We start from the raw sequence: 15,563 nt of genomic DNA on the forward strand, positions 1-15,563 counted from the left end.
GGGCAGCCTGGGCTGCTGGTTGGCGACCTGCACACAGCAGGGGGTTGGGACTGGGTGAGCACTGTGGGCCTTTGCAACCCAGGCCATTCTAGGATGCTATGATAAGAGGGATCCAAAAAGTGACTTATGTAATGCTGGTTAACCATGGCTCTGCACGAGGAGGTGGCCAGCTGGGGACAGCAAGCCCGTGGAGAGCACTGTGGTTTAGGCTCTTGTAGGAGGCAGTGGTGTATTTGAGTAGCTTATTGGTTACTAAGAAGTGTTAGTCATGGGGAAAGCTGTAGTATTTATTCCGTAAAATGTAAATACATAACCCAAACCACAGCGGAATAACCATGGATGGAAATAGTGTAGCATTTACTGAGGGAGCTGAAATGCATTTCTACAGAAGCTGTATTTCCTTAGCCCCATAGAGAGTAATTCACCTTGAACGTAGCTTCTGCTCCAGCCCGTGGAGTTACACATAGGCTGAACTCGGTCCAGGCACGCTAAATAACTGAGTGTGTTATATATTCCAACCAAAAAAAGTGAATGCCAAAATGGAGCTAAAAATACAAATGTGGAAGGTTTGAAAAGCAAACACTGCTTAATTCAGCGGTAGATACAACATTGTATGTTTTAAAGATCCAGCAAATCAAAAATAGAGAACGTTATGTCTGTGCTCCACATGAGACACACCTCACCACGCATCACATCTCGTGCTGGTGGGGAGAGTGGCTCAGGTTCTTCCCTGTGATCTGGTCCCAGCCCTACTGGGGCAATCCTAGCTCTGTGAAAACCTTCCAGGATTGGAAGCAAGACTGCTCATCTCTGAGCTAAGAACCACTTCATCAGATATTTCAGGTTGGGTCCTAGGAAGCATTTCTTCCAGAAGAGCGGTGCTGCAGTGGCACAGCTGCCCAGCAGTGGTGGGGTCACCGTCCCGAAGGTGTTCCAGAGTCATGGAGATGTGGCACTGAGGGATGTGGGCAGTGGGCATGGAGGGGTGGGGATCTTAAAGGTCTTCTCCAACCTGAATGATTCTGTGATTCCTTGGGAATGTCACTTTGCAAAGAATACCAGAGGACAAAGGTGAGTTGTGCATGTACAGACCTCAGGTCATGTTTGCTGGTGGTGATGAGAAGCCCAGGAGCTGGCAGGTCCTGGACCCCTGGTGCCCAGCTCTGCTTGCAGTTATTGTTCTCATTTCAAGCCCATGATCACAGAGTAGCCCAGAAGTATTCCTGATACAATCCCAGCTGCTAACATCTGCTCTGCTTCCAGGTTTCGTGTATTCAGGACTTACCAGCAGGCACTGTGGGTGACAGAATCACAGAATCACTCAGGTTGAAAAAGCCTCTGAGATCCTCAGCCCTACCCAGCCCACCGTGCCCACTGCCCACCTCCCTCAGTGCCACACCTGGGACACCTCCAGGGATGGTGACCCCACCACTCCATGGGCAGCTGTGCCACTGCAGCACTGCTGTTTCAGAGGAGAAATGTTTCCTAATTTCCAGTATTAAGCACCTCTAGAAATTAGACAAATTAGACCAGTTCTGTTTACAAGACAAGCTTCTCCAGTCATGTCCCTAAACCAGTTCTTGTATCCTGTTTTTTTTTATTATTATTTTTAGAGCAGCTGCACCTTTTGGGCTCCAGAGTTTGCAAACAACCTGCCTTGGGAAAAGAAAGAAAAAATCAACCCCCCTCCCCAAAAAACCCACCCTTGTCTCATCAGATTTGTGCTTGAGCAGAAACAAGCCTAAAGCTGTAAATAAGTAAATAAAGTCATATGTCAGAGAAGTCGTAATGACATGAATTACAGGAGGGGATGCCCATAATTGTGCTAAGATCGACTCCCTCCTACCCTTTCCTTTCAACTGCCTAAGCTGGTCCATTAAAGCAAAGACACTGAACAAACAACTCCGAGGGATTACATTTTCCAAAGCAGCTCCTCGCTGAAGAGCCTGAATGCAGCCGATGGAAACAAGCACAGCTGCTCCAGTGGTGAAGGGAACAGCTTTTATTGCCACACTGAGATTTTTGTTATTGCTCTGAATGCTTCAGAGCTGGCCTGTCCCACCAGTGCTTCCTGCCTTTTCTTGAGAAGAGAAAGCCAGACCTCTCCTGGAACACAGGATCAGGCCCAGCTTGGAGCTCACTCCAGCTTTACTTTCCTCTATTCTTAAGTTTTAAGGCTGATTTTTATCGTTTTGCAAAGTCCACAAAAAGGACAACCATCCCATGCAGGGAAAACATTCAGACTGAGCAAACCTGGGAATTTCATCCCTTACTTTTTGTACACACGTCGTCCATCTGCTCCAGTTACACTGCAAGGTCCCTTCAGCTCAGTGCTGTCCCTTCTGAGATTCTTGGGCAATGCATGGAAACTAGGAGGCCTGGGTCCTGGGGAAGTGCTTCAGCAATACAAATCACAAAATAAAGCTAAAGCCATCTTAATGGTACGTTATGGAAAGTCTCCTGACCTGTGCTACGAATAACTCCAGCACAGGTTGCTTGGAGAGGCAGTGGATGCCCCATCCCTGCAGACACCCAAGGGCAGGCTGGATGGGGCTCTGAGCACTGATGGAGGTGTGGGTGTCCCTGTGCACTGCAGAGGAGTTGAACATGATGACCTTTAAGGGCCCCTTCCAACTCCAACAATGCTAGGAATCTGTGACTGAAGCCATGTGTTGTAAAATCGTTTATAGATTGATTGGTTTCCTTGATCACTGTTACAAGAGGAATATCCATATTCTCATGCACGTTCTGGAAATAATCATTGCTTTTAGTCTACATTTGCTTCCCATTCAATCAAAGCCTCATCCTTGAGATGCGAGAGGGACTCCAGAAGGTGAGGGATGTATTCACAGAATCATACAATCATTAAGGCTGGAAAAGACCCCTAAGGTGATCTTTGAGGTCCAACTGCCAACCCATCACCACCAAAGACCATCCAGTTCCAGCCCCCATACTACACAGACACCAGATGAGGCTGCCCAGGACCACCCAACCTGGCCTTGAACACCTCCAGGGATGAGCATCCACAAGATCATCGTTTTCCTAAGGAACACCATAAGGCCATAAGAGAAGAAGGCTCATTTCAGATTGGTTGAGCCACAGATATGTTTTGAGAACACCACACTGCTGACATCTCCCTCAGCATCCACACCACTTCAGTCTCCAGCACTGATATTAATGATTAATTAATTATAGCTTTAATGATTTCAAATGCTAGCACAAGGCATAAATAAGCAGAGCAGGACAACTGCTGCAAAAATAATTCTAAGAAGACATGCTTGAATTTGCTGGATGAGTTTGCTCTGAACACGTTCTATTTGGTTTTCAGCAGCAGCAGAGTTTAGCAGTGAGCATTATCATAAGTGCCTGGAAATGTCAGCACATCTATGAATTTCAGACTCAAGACTGTGAATGACTCTGAAATCAGAGAGGAGAAATTCTTTTAGGGATTCCCATCTGACCGGAGGTGGAGAACACGGGCATGGCTTGTGGCTTCCATCTCCAGCCACAGGAGGCTGGTGGGGCTCATTTGCACCACCTGCCTGGTGACTAAGTGCTCACCAGGAGCAGACCAAGGGTCATTCATAGAAAGTACTCATCAAATAGGCTTACATAGCGAATGTGTATGAGAGCATCAGCTTCCCACAGACATGTGATGAGAAAAATCACTTCAGGAAGAAAGGCTGCCTCTCCACGGACATCTAAATGAGGCTGCAGGTTATATTGGCTTTGTTAATTCTGTCCTACTTCAAATCAGTATCCCATGTACTTTTATAGCCCTGCATGCGTATATAAACACACACGAACACATAAACACAAATCCATCACACTTGGCTAAAGCATGCTAAGTGCAGTAAGGTCTTCACTAGGGACCTCAGTGGCTTACTCTAGTGCAAAGCAACCCATGTTAGTGCAACACATTTGTCAGGACAACGCAGCTCACTCCACATACCCTACAAGTTTAGTCCTTCTGAAACAGGTAGGGGGGAAGGAATGAGCTAGAAGTACTTCCTGTCCTTCCTGACAATAACTTTTTAGCAGGACCTACTTCACTGCAGTGCAACAAGACCATTTTATTATTGATGAGGTGAGCTAAGGAGTGAGGTGTTCTCTGGGTTTATTTTCAAGGTAGAAGTATTCTTTCTTACTGTTACCTGCTCTGTCCTCTTCGGCTCTGAGACAACACCTGTATGCAGAATCAAAGCCCACCACATTCTCTCCTAAAAATCTATTAACCAAAGGCACCTGAGCAGGAGCAGAGCTTGTGTCAACAGCAGCAAGGCACGGTTTCATTTTTGGCGTTTTCCTCCGTAAGCAATTACCTGTTTCCCCCTTCACTGCTTCCATCATGCACAGACGCTGACTCAGCAGCCTAAAGCTGGGAAGTTCAAAGGCAAGAGATTCTGGGCCATGCTGCAAGTGCTGGCGTGCCTAGAGGATGGCAGGTCTGATGATGATGAAGGAGTTGATTTGGACTTCAGAAGGTCTAGGTTCAGCTTTGTGACTCTGTGACACCACAACCTACTTTATCCAACTGGCTAATTATATGTTTAACTGTGAAGGGTGATTAAAAAAAAATGAGGAAAGGAGAAGATTAGAATTAAAGGCATGTCAGAGTCTCCATTTGGGAAGGAGAGCATTTTAAACCATCCTCAGAAATGAAGCAAAACCACACGTCAGTTCTGAACAAGACATAGAATCACTGCATGGCTCAGGTTGGAAGGGACCTTAAAGATCATCCAGTTCCATCCCTCCTGCCGTGGGCTTCTTGCCACCCAATAGATCAGTGCCTCCCAGTGCCACAGCCCAGCACACAGAAGGCTCTCACAGCATTTTAGTCAAGCTCCAGTCCCCATGAGGATATCAGGAGAGCTACATCATACAGGGTTGTTGTATAAGACCTTGTTTCTGGCCCATGAAACAAGAGTTTTGCTGCTATCAGGGTATGCAGTGCCCCATACACCATCACACACAGACATCCTCACCACTCAGCTCTTGAAGAATGACCAGGGCTGGCTCTCCTTGTGTCGCACTGGCTTGAGAAGAAGAGCAGAAGGGAAACACTGCTGGGAGACGGAAGCAAAATCTTCCCTGTAAGAAAGAAGCAAAAGTGAACATGCCTGGAAAGGAGGAACTAAACACATTGTTGTCTGAGGTGGGTTTCCAGCATTTTCCAGAGATAGGCTTTAGCTTACGGGCTGGCAGCCCGTGGGCTGAAGAGAGGCCAACTCCTTGACCTGCAGGCTTCAGTGCAAAGGCAGTCTGTGCTCTCTGATACTTAATCCAAACGATGTGGTCAAACCAGAGCTGTACGTGTGTACCGTGTGTGTCTGATCCCACAGGCAAACCAGGCTTCTTAATCAGGGCCATTTGCAGGGTCTACTTGTTTTATTTTTAAAATACCAGTAACCAGACAGTTCACAGAGAAATAAAACCGAGGGACTGTCTCAGGAAAAGAGAGAAGAAAGACATTTAGGAGAACTATCTAAAATTCAGTTTGAAGAAGGAAGGAAAAGTGCAAACATCCCACATCTCTCTGTTACAAATGAAGGGACCCTGGGAGGGAGGGGCTGCACACCCACCTGGGCACAAGGGTTTGCAGCCAGATCCCTGAGGAGAAGCAGGAGAGAAAAGTGATATGGGAAATAAGTGAAAACCAAGAAGGCAAATTCAGGCTGGGCAGAGGGCCAAAGCAAGGCCAAGTGCAATTCTAGAAAATGGGAGCGAAGCCAAAGGCACCAAGGTGTCACAAGAGGCTTGTGCTGCTCTGCAAAGACAACTCGGAGCGATGCAGCCGGTAGGTGCACAGCATCACAGACCTGGAAGGATGCAGGCTTCGAGCTCGGGTGTTGAACAGAAGGTTAAGATTGGAGTTTAAAGCAGCATTTTCCATTTGTTTTGTGCCCACACTCAGTGTGACACTCATACTTCACAGCACCAGCAGCCACCTGGGCACACTGGTGGAGCACTTTGAGTCACAAAAAGCAGAACAAGGCAGCTGCAGCAATTTCCCTGAGGATCTCTTTGGTCTCACCCCACATTCCTGCTCGTCCCACTTCTGCCCTGCTGACTGCTGCCTCTTCCCACCCTCTGTGCACGTCCCTGAGGAGCCGCAGAGGCAAGGTGGGGCAGGGGGTTCTGCTGCATCCGCTTCAGACCAGGCCGAGCATGGCAAGGACACATGGGGCCAAGTGGGTTTGGGAACTTGAGGGACCTCCAAGGAGGAAAGTAAGTGGATTAATACACATGGTTGGAGAGCGGAGGATAAAATGAGGAAGTGAAGAGAGTTTAGAGCCGCTGAGTGTTGACTTGAGTCAGGGACAGTGGATCCAAATACTGATCCAAATCTCAAAACAGCAGTGACTCCTTTTTTCAGAGGTTCCCCTGTTGGTAAGCCAGCAAGAGCCCCAAATGAGACAACCACAGAGGAGGAACCATGAAACAGAAGGCATGACTGGATCACCTTCGTAGCTTTTGGTAGGGAAGCATGCTTGAAGCAGATGTCTGAACATATTTACAGTGTTGAGAACGGTTGCAGCCTGCAGGCAACAGAACAGTCACCAGAAAACTGGAGACCTAGCTGGTCTGTGCATGCAGGAGCACAGCTCTGCTCTCTCAGAGGTAGCTCCAATCCACTCAACATTCTTCAGGATGCAGAGAATTTATCTCACTGAGCAGCATCCACACAGGTTCATTCTGCCCTGCTGGGCAAAAACTCCTTTCTCCCCAAACAGCAAAACTCCAAGTCCAGCCTACAAACAAAACAAAACGAAAGAAAACAAAACAAAACAACCGACCACAGGCAGCGGATGAAACTACAAAAGCATTTTTTAAACTAAAATAAATAACTAAAAGCTGAGCTCTGGGCTCAGTGCTGTTGCTGCATTCTCATAGTCCTGGCTCTACCCAGCTACAGGGATCCCAGAGCACTTGGCCTTCACGGGGCGAGCAGCTCCGTGTCTGCCATGGCAGAGGGCACTCGTGGTGATGTGGCTCGCGTTACTGAGCAGGATCGGATGATAGGTGCAGATGCACGACGCTCAGCAGCAGGCACAGCTGGTCAGCAGCCTGCAGGTCAGTCCTTTCCCTCTGTCTGAAAGTCCACCCCCACCTTTCTGCACTGAAGTAAGAAGAGGCCCTTCCTTCTCCGAAGGCTCTTGTTGCTGCCGGGCGCTGTGCAGCTCTGCATGGACATGATTACAGCACAGGGCATCAGTGCAGTATGTTTCAGCTCACATACACTTGTTACAACCAGAACTGTTGTAAAATGGTTGTTTTGACTGCACCGTACGAAACGAGCAGTAAATCCAGCGAAAAGCCCTGCCCCACAGCCCACAGCCTTGGGAAATGCACTGTCATCCTTTGCTCCCTTTGTAGGGCGGGAGATTTTCTCCACGTAATTTTGTGCTGCTCAGACACCTGATGACCCAAGTGGTCCCAGAAAAGGGGAATTGGCTTCCTCTTTAAAAAGCCTGCTGTTTATTTGCAATTTAGCTTACCTGACTTGTTTAAAGCGTTATCAGAGTGCGCCCATCTACTTTCTTTTATTCGTTTTCACCTGATATCCAAGATTTGCTTGAATTGAGAATGCCTAAAGCCTCAGGCGTGTTCCTGGGTGTTCTCAAGTCTTAAATGCCACTGCTTAAAGAGTTAAAGATCTAGATGGCTGCACTAAGAGGATGATAAACTAATCACTCAGTCACTGCTGGTGAGCCTGGTGTCATTTACTGAAACAAGGAATGCATTTAAAAATGTAAAAGAAACTCCATGCGGTGCAAAAGCCAAAGATGGTTCTTAGATTGTCAAGGTTTACTTTGGAGAAAGTCCTCAGTTTAATTACTTACATTTAAACAACAGAAATATTTTTCCACACATTGAAGAACTGAACGTTTTCCTTTCAAGTCAATGTGATTTTTTTTTAATGACTCAGGGCAGCAGATTACATTCAGGGGATTACAGAAATATAAGAAAAGGGCTGGGGAGAAAAAAATAAATCTTATAGGGGCACGTAAGAAATGGGTCCTATCATCATAATCATAGGAAAAGCAGATACAGAAATTATAGTACTACGACTGCACATTTCCCCATTGATTTGTATCTTCTAGTTCTGTGAGACGGTGCGATAGAAAAGCACAGCTCTCAGCACTCAACAGAAATAGTTTTCTCTTTATGTAAAAGCCAGGCTCTGTTTTGGTGTAAGAAGAAGGAAATGCTTCAAATCATTTTCCTTGCAGACTCTGAACTGTGAAGGAAGTGAAAGGGTCCAACGCTTTGTTTTTGCATTTTAGGATTTGGAAGACTCTGGAGTTTTTTTAATCTGGCCCTATTCCTATCAAATATGACTAAAACATCAAAGGAATTTTGTAGGGCTCACCCAGTCAGCTAAGCTGCCAATAATATCACTTTTGTATCTTTGGTTCTTATAGCAGAACATTACAGTTCCAGCGTGCCTTGGGGCTTGTGCTTTTCCACCAAACCAAATCACAGAGCTACAGTCAGTGGATACCATCAGAAGTTCATCACTGATGAGGAATGAAGGCCTGGAGTGATCGAGGATATTCCTCCAAAGTAAAACAGAGGTGTGCCCATAGCTCCTCTCTGCAGATCAATGTCAGTTTGACCTAGCAAACGTAGGCAGTCATAGGAATATGGATTTTGCACATCCTTACAGCTTAGCAGCTATTCAGAGACTCTGGATAGGTACTCTGCTGTGGCTATAGCAGACCAGTTGGTGTCAGTTTGACCTAGGAAACACAAGTAATAACAGAAGATGAAGCAATATCCGCTTAGCAAGTGCTAATTGCTTACCAGCTCTCCAGGGACTAGGTGGGCACTCTGCTTGCTGGCTTGAGCGAAGCTCGTCCCACAGCTCTGGTACTGCAACCCAAATTTCTTCCTCTTGGGAGGCAGAACAGGCCACCACGACATGCCTGACAAGCTGCCCAGGATCCCTTCCCTGCTGGGTGATGGCCGATGGCTCAGGTGGTTCTGCTGGCATAGGGGACAGTCTCTGTAGAAGTAAGGAGAGCTTCAGCCAGAGCCATGGGATCAAAATTCGGATGCAAATCCAGCTGATCAAATGGAGAAATCTACAGCAACCTCACGTCCTGAAATGAACACTGAAAATACATCAAATTGCTCTTGAAAGGCAGCTATTTCCCTGCATGCCTAAAAAGGGAAGCTAAATGAGTAACTCAGGTGTTGCTGTCTACACTTAAAGATCTAAAGGCAAAAAAGATGAATGCTATTCAAAGGAACCTGCTGTTCCTGTTGTATAAACTTTTCCCTCTACAAAGAGACTGCATTCACCCTAGGAACTGTCTCACTTGCCTCGCTGCACTCCATGAAAGGAAGAGAGCAAACACTTCAAGATCAGTGGGATCAAGTAATGGTTCTACTGGTAAGGAATGGGAAACTTGAAATGCACTCGCAGTTCAACACAGCATAATCACTATGTGAACTATTTCTCCCCCATCTTTGTATGCATGTATTTCAAGAGCTGAAAAACTGCTGCTCTAGTACTTCTCAACAGCTAATAAAAATCCTTGTTAGTAACATCTGGATACAAGATAAGGAAACCTTGCAAAGAAACACTGGGCATTCAACAAGTTCCTGCAGTGGGTTCATCACCAGTCCTCTGAGGACTTTGCTCTGATGTCCACGGAGGTGTTGGGGTGTTTTTCCATTGACTTCATTGGGCTCTGAACCAAGACCTAAGCCTCCCCGCTGTGTTTTGGACATTTATTTGTGTTTGATCTGTAATAAGATCTTTCATTTCTCTTATTTCTGTAAAAACAAATAAAGCCACAGAACAGGAAAGCAACTAAACACATGCTTATCTTTAAGCATATCCCTAAACTCGTTCACTTCAAGCCCTTAAATCCTATGGACTCCTGAGAGAGAAAAGTACACACTTAAAATTAAACATGTGCTCAGGGTGTTTGCTAATTAATGATGGCCCTGTGTCTTACAGGGCCCTAAGCACATATTAAAGCATTTGAGGTTTTAGGGTCAGTATGGGAGAGATTCCATAGAAACCACCTCAGAAGTACAGCTTTCAGTGTTGTATCTAACACTGTAAGCCTGTCTTTATGGAAGGTGGATCTGATCTAGCAGTGATTCTGTTATGGTACCATTTGCTACTACCTACGGGAAGTGGAGTTTCTTAGTTGTAAAAACAAGAATGTCTAAAACAAGAACCTTTTCTTGGCTATTGCCACAAAACAGCTCCATCATGATGACCAAACTCATCACAGCAAAACTCCTTTTTGCAACGTATGTGTTTACTGGCATCTCGTGAGCAAATGTGTCTTGCTTCAGACAAAATATTGTCTCTGGCCTCCTCCACTTTGCTTAGAGGAAGCACTCATGCATCCTCTCGAGGCTGGCTGTTGGAAGATAAGGGAGCCTTCACCATCAGACCGGACAGAAAAAGGAAGATCATTCCCAGTAATCTACAAGGAGCAAAAAGCATTTTTTCTTTGCCACACCTTGTTTATTTTGGACCTTTGCTAAAGAATTTTGGAACTCTCAGCCCACAGATAGGGCCTCAAATTTAACAACTCTGACAGGTCAAATCAATGTTGTCTCTGATGAGAGAACGTTTGGGAAGTCTCCTTGCAGAACAGGCCTTTCCATACAGTTCTGCCTGAGAACTTCTTCCAGTTTCTACTGAGCACGTCACATTCACATGGGTGCCACATGCCAGCTGACATCCCACCTCGTGCCTTTATAGCATCTCCCGTGCAAGGACCAAACTTGTCCGTCTCCATTTTTCTTGCAACATATCCTCCTAAACTTCATTTTCAAAGCCCATCATTGCACTCCACTTTAATATGCTCTTGGCCCTCCAGCTCTCTCTATAAATCTTAAGCTGCCCCACGTTTATAGGTTCATTGTTCTGCAGGCTGAACAATGAGGCTACGCTTCCATTTCCATTACCAAGGAATCTTGATGAGATGTAAGCACACACAACTCAAATTAGCCAAAGCACAAAGTCTGATGCTCCTGCTGGCTTGGCTATTTATACAGGCCAAGGAAAGAAAGACAGGTGATGTCTAAACCCAGCATTAAGCCTTCAGAATAAATAAATAAATATTTGAGTATTTGAGTGCTTCACATCATATAGCTGCAGTGGCTTTGATCTTAATCTGGATTTACCACAGCTTCACACTTACCCTTGAGTAAAAGGCTGAGTCAATGCATTGCCCAGTGAATTCACCATGAACAAAAGGATGCTGCAGGCTTTGCTTGCCTGGAAGCATTAGTCCTCTACAATCCAGGATCTAGAAAAACACACAAAATAGCTTCAGCCCAGCCCATGCTACTTTGGAGGACAAAGAGGAGCATAAGCACAGGAAACTTTTTATGGATCCTTTCTCAGCCCCCAGTCTTCACATTAACAGCAATAGTCTCTGTAGCTCCTTAATTCCTCAGTGCCAAAGACTCGGCCCGTGGGATGCCACAATAAGAGGAAATTTTCTGAAGAAGCAAGAGTGATGATCCAGTTTTAAATTGCCCTTGGGGACAGCCTACACAGCTTGCTGGAGAACAAACGTTGATATCACTGCAGGAAAGCGGATTTTATAAAGTCGGCGTGATGGACATACAATAGAACTCAACATTCCCTCACTCTGGTATCCTTCCCAATACTTTTCCACAGGCTGCTTTCCATATAGACTGTGAAAATGATACACTGTCTTCCTTCTGATGGCAGATATGTAGATTTTCTCAAGGAAACTTAGGGAAAGAAAATGTGTTCGATATATTTCCAAATCCCAAAGAAGAATGGATGGCTGTACTCTGAACAGACCTCCGAAAATTCACTTCTTTCACCACCAGATTCCTGTTCCCAATGCTAACGCTAAACTCTCTGTTTCCCTTTCTTTCTACACAAGATTGATTCACAGAACTTGATTTAAAGGATGTTTATTTCCATAACAAAAATGATCAGGGGTCTAGAAAACATGACCTATGAGGAAAGATTGAAAGAATTGGGTTTGTTTAGTCTAGAGAAGAAAAGACTGAGGGGGAGACATGATAACAGCCTTCAACTATGTAAAAGGTTGTTGCAGATAGGGAGGTAATAAATTGTTCTCCGTGTCCACTGGGTATAACACAAGAAATAATGGGTTTAAATTGCAGCAAGGAGGAATTAGGTCAAGCATTAGACAAGTTTCCTAAGAGGAAGGACAGGTGAGCACTGGAGTAAATTAGTCAGGGAGCTGCAGACCCTGTCAATGTTGAGACAAAGGTTTGCCAGGAATGGTTCAGACCTTGGGGCAGCGGGGATGGATGATCTCTCAAGGTCTCCTACTAGGATGTATTTGCACCAGTCAATGTCATCATGAGCACCCACAGCACAGAAAGAAAAAATCCTTCTTGAGCACTCCCAGAGATTCTTACTCTTGGTTTTATCTGTAGCAGCAGTGTATTTGAAGGCATCCACAGTTATTTCTATCTGGACAATTAATTAAAGGATGATTTTTACATACCTATCCCTCTGCATGTTTTCCTCTCGTGGTTCATGCCATAAGATGACGTTTCTCCATCTACAAGGTGGCTTTTCTCCAGATAAGAGATGCAGGACTCCCACACAAGCAGTTCCTGTCCTGTCTGGAAGTGATGCCTGTCAGCATCAGCTGTGCCCGACCATGTATGAACCCTTTCAGCTCCCTAGGCTCATAATCCCACCTATGCACTGCTCACAACAAGAGTTCTGCAGGAAACCCATAGAAGTACAACACTCACAGAGCGTGAGCTGAAGCCAACCTTGTCAGACAGGCTTCCTCTCCTCCCAGCATGGGGGACTCAACCCCACAGCATGTGCCAGTCCGACCAGTTCACCCCCAGTGCAAAGGACAATGGAATTGCTTTTAAAAAACACATCGCAACTTCCTGCCATTGCAGGCAGCCCTTTGCTATAAAAGCCATTTGGCCTCTCAACAATGCAAGCAATATTCAATAAAAACAACGGGACATTTCTCCACGTGCTTGATGGTTCAAGACAATCATCCTCATAGATACACAGCTAGAGGAACAAAAACCCCATCTATCTAACCAGTGAAGAAAATACAAATATAACCATTCATCGGTGAAACTAATCTGCTCCATATATACTCCAGTAAGCCATGATTTCAGTTTCTTGCCAAGATTGCAGTTCCTTTTCAAGAGACATTAAAACTACCTTACCCACAGTTGGTTTCTTAATTGAGGAAAACCACAACAACTATCCCATTCACCAGGAAACACCATTTTGGTGTGTTCAAACCTAGATGTTTACTTTTTTAAAGTCTGGTGACAGATTTCCATCAACAAGAAGGAAAAATACCAGTAAAATTCAAGGATATCTGGGTAAATCTTGTTTAAATGCTCTGATTTCTCATCTGAAATAAAGTTAACATAACTGCAGTGCTTTAGATGAAAAGCAACGTCTGCACACACACATGCATGTACACATGCAATGCACCAAAAATAAGAGAAACATTTTTCTGGCCAAAGAAACATATAGTATGGTACCAGGATACATATACAAACATATTTAAGAGAACTTCTTGTATCGTTATTTCACGCTGTTAAGCAGATGCAGACTTTAATGGCACACAACATCTCACCACAAGTGTTCCTCCTTCAGGTTTCCAGTTCAGGTTCCTACAAAGAAGCAGTGATTCCTACAGGTCCTGGTCTGATAACAGGGTTTGTCTCCCTCTGCTGGTGCTGTTTTAGCTTTTAGTGTCTTGAGTGGCTGGAAAATATTAATAATATTTTCTAAAATACCTGAGAAATCCAGGAGACACTCCTCACTCAGTTCTCTAATTCTCATCGGTGAGATCAAGTGCTGGCTGAAGGGCCAGGTGTGATTAACTAAAATCACTGATACGTTGATGCTGATCAGGAACCGCTGTTTCCCTCCTTGCACTTGCTCAAGATTCTTTGTTTCTGAATCCGAGCTATCAGGGAGGCTAATGGGGCTGTGCCCTGGGGCATTATTTCTTCATGTCCCATAACAACCAAACAGCCACACCACAGCATGGCTGAACACGGGTCTGTTTAAACCAGAGCCCCATTGAATAAGGGCCTTAATTTGGGTTCATCTTCACATTTTCCCACTCCGTAAGAGGGACAGCAGAACTCTCACTGATGTGTGAATGGATAACGCTCTGCCCATGGAACCTGCAATCCCAGCCAGCAGCATAAATAACTATACAAAGACCAGGGAGGCAATGCTTATCAGTTTAGGACAGAGTATTCATGGAATCGCCGAATCATTATGGCTGGAAAAGACCACTGAAATCATGTTAGCCCAACCATCACATTCCTGGTCCTGAAGCAGGACAGCTTCAGTAGGTGAACCCACTGGGTGCAGAGGAACCAGCTCTCAAGGCTGTGAAGCCACACATTCAAGCCTAAGACTTGCTCCTTTGACTTTGAACTGGTAGTACTGTCAGGAAGAGTGGCACTAAACAGGACTGTTCCCTGCAGTGATGAAGCGTGACAACTGCAGGGATGGATACCTACAGTTCTGCCGTCTAAAGCTACGAAAGGCAAATCTCACGCCATATTCCTGAGACATTAGCTGCACCCCATAAACCTACATGCTCAGATTACCACAAAACTCTTCTCTTCTTGGTGGATTTGGCTGGGGAAGACCCTAACCCAGAGTGTCTCACACCACAGCACGAGCATTTACAGCAATCTGGCAGCACATCTAGAAGACAGGAGAAGCTGATACACAATACTGTGTACACAACAGCAGGTAGGATTCATCTTACCTAACTCTATCCATCTGAAAGACAAGCATCAGGTCTACGCTCGTCATATTAGCTCCCCAAAGAGTCAGCAGTGACATCCGCTTCCAGAGGGCAACTTATTCCATGGCTTTGCTGAGATAAACCCAACCCCATGAAAGCATTATCACCTCCATTTTTCACTTCAAAATAAGAGATCATTATCAGTTCTGTTCTCATCATTCACCTGATGGACAAGTGAGGCTCTGTAGAAGGCAGTGGAAACACCCTGAATGACTTCAGCTGAAAAATGAGTCATGTGCTGAGGTCAGAACAACGACCTGGGTTGATCCCACATAATCTTTGCATTCATTTGAATATCTTTGTCTAAGATATTTTAGGGAAAAATGGGTCCGACGGATCAAATCTATCACTTTCAGTGTGAGAACCGAATCCTCCTTGGAACAGCTCCAGCTAAATCTCCTGCCTGAGAGATGAAACACGGGAGTTGCAGGGTAAGGAAAGCGATCACCAGGACATTCATTTCCTGAGCATGGGAAATAGGTTTGTAGGTACAGTACTGATGCTTAAAGAACTCTCCATCATGCGTTTCACTCCTGGTTCTAAAAAAGATGACCACTTCAGCAGTGTCAGATCCCAACACAAGGCTGCATTTACTTTTACATTTAAAGGCGCACACGCACATAAAAGCACCATTACATCAAGAATATACCATTACATCAAGATTTATTTATCCGCATCCCCCATAATTAGGTCATAACGTACGATTCAGCAGTTGTTAAGTCTGTCGTAAGGAAATCTACAAAGGGAATGAAA

At 45.2% G+C, this 15,563-nt stretch overlaps 1 long non-coding RNA gene across 1 annotated transcript in view; it reads right to left on the reverse strand.

The window, feature by feature from the left end:
* Positions 1 to 1,319: 1,319 nt before the first annotated feature.
* Positions 1,320 to 15,563, reverse strand: part of LOC116216707 (uncharacterized) — a 146,235-nt gene continuing 131,991 nt past the window's right edge. Inside the window, exons 11-12 of the long non-coding RNA XR_014883838.1 lie at positions 11,178 to 13,744; positions 1,320 to 9,010 (exon numbers count right to left, since the gene is read on the reverse strand). This is a non-coding gene — a long non-coding RNA (uncharacterized LOC116216707). The remainder of the gene's footprint in view (positions 9,011 to 11,177; positions 13,745 to 15,563) is intronic.

The sequence above is a fragment of the Meleagris gallopavo genome, chromosome 5, assembly GCF_905368555.1.
Source record: "Meleagris gallopavo chromosome 5, MGAL_WU_HG_1.1, whole genome shotgun sequence".
Taxonomy (NCBI): domain Eukaryota; kingdom Metazoa; phylum Chordata; class Aves; order Galliformes; family Phasianidae; genus Meleagris; species Meleagris gallopavo.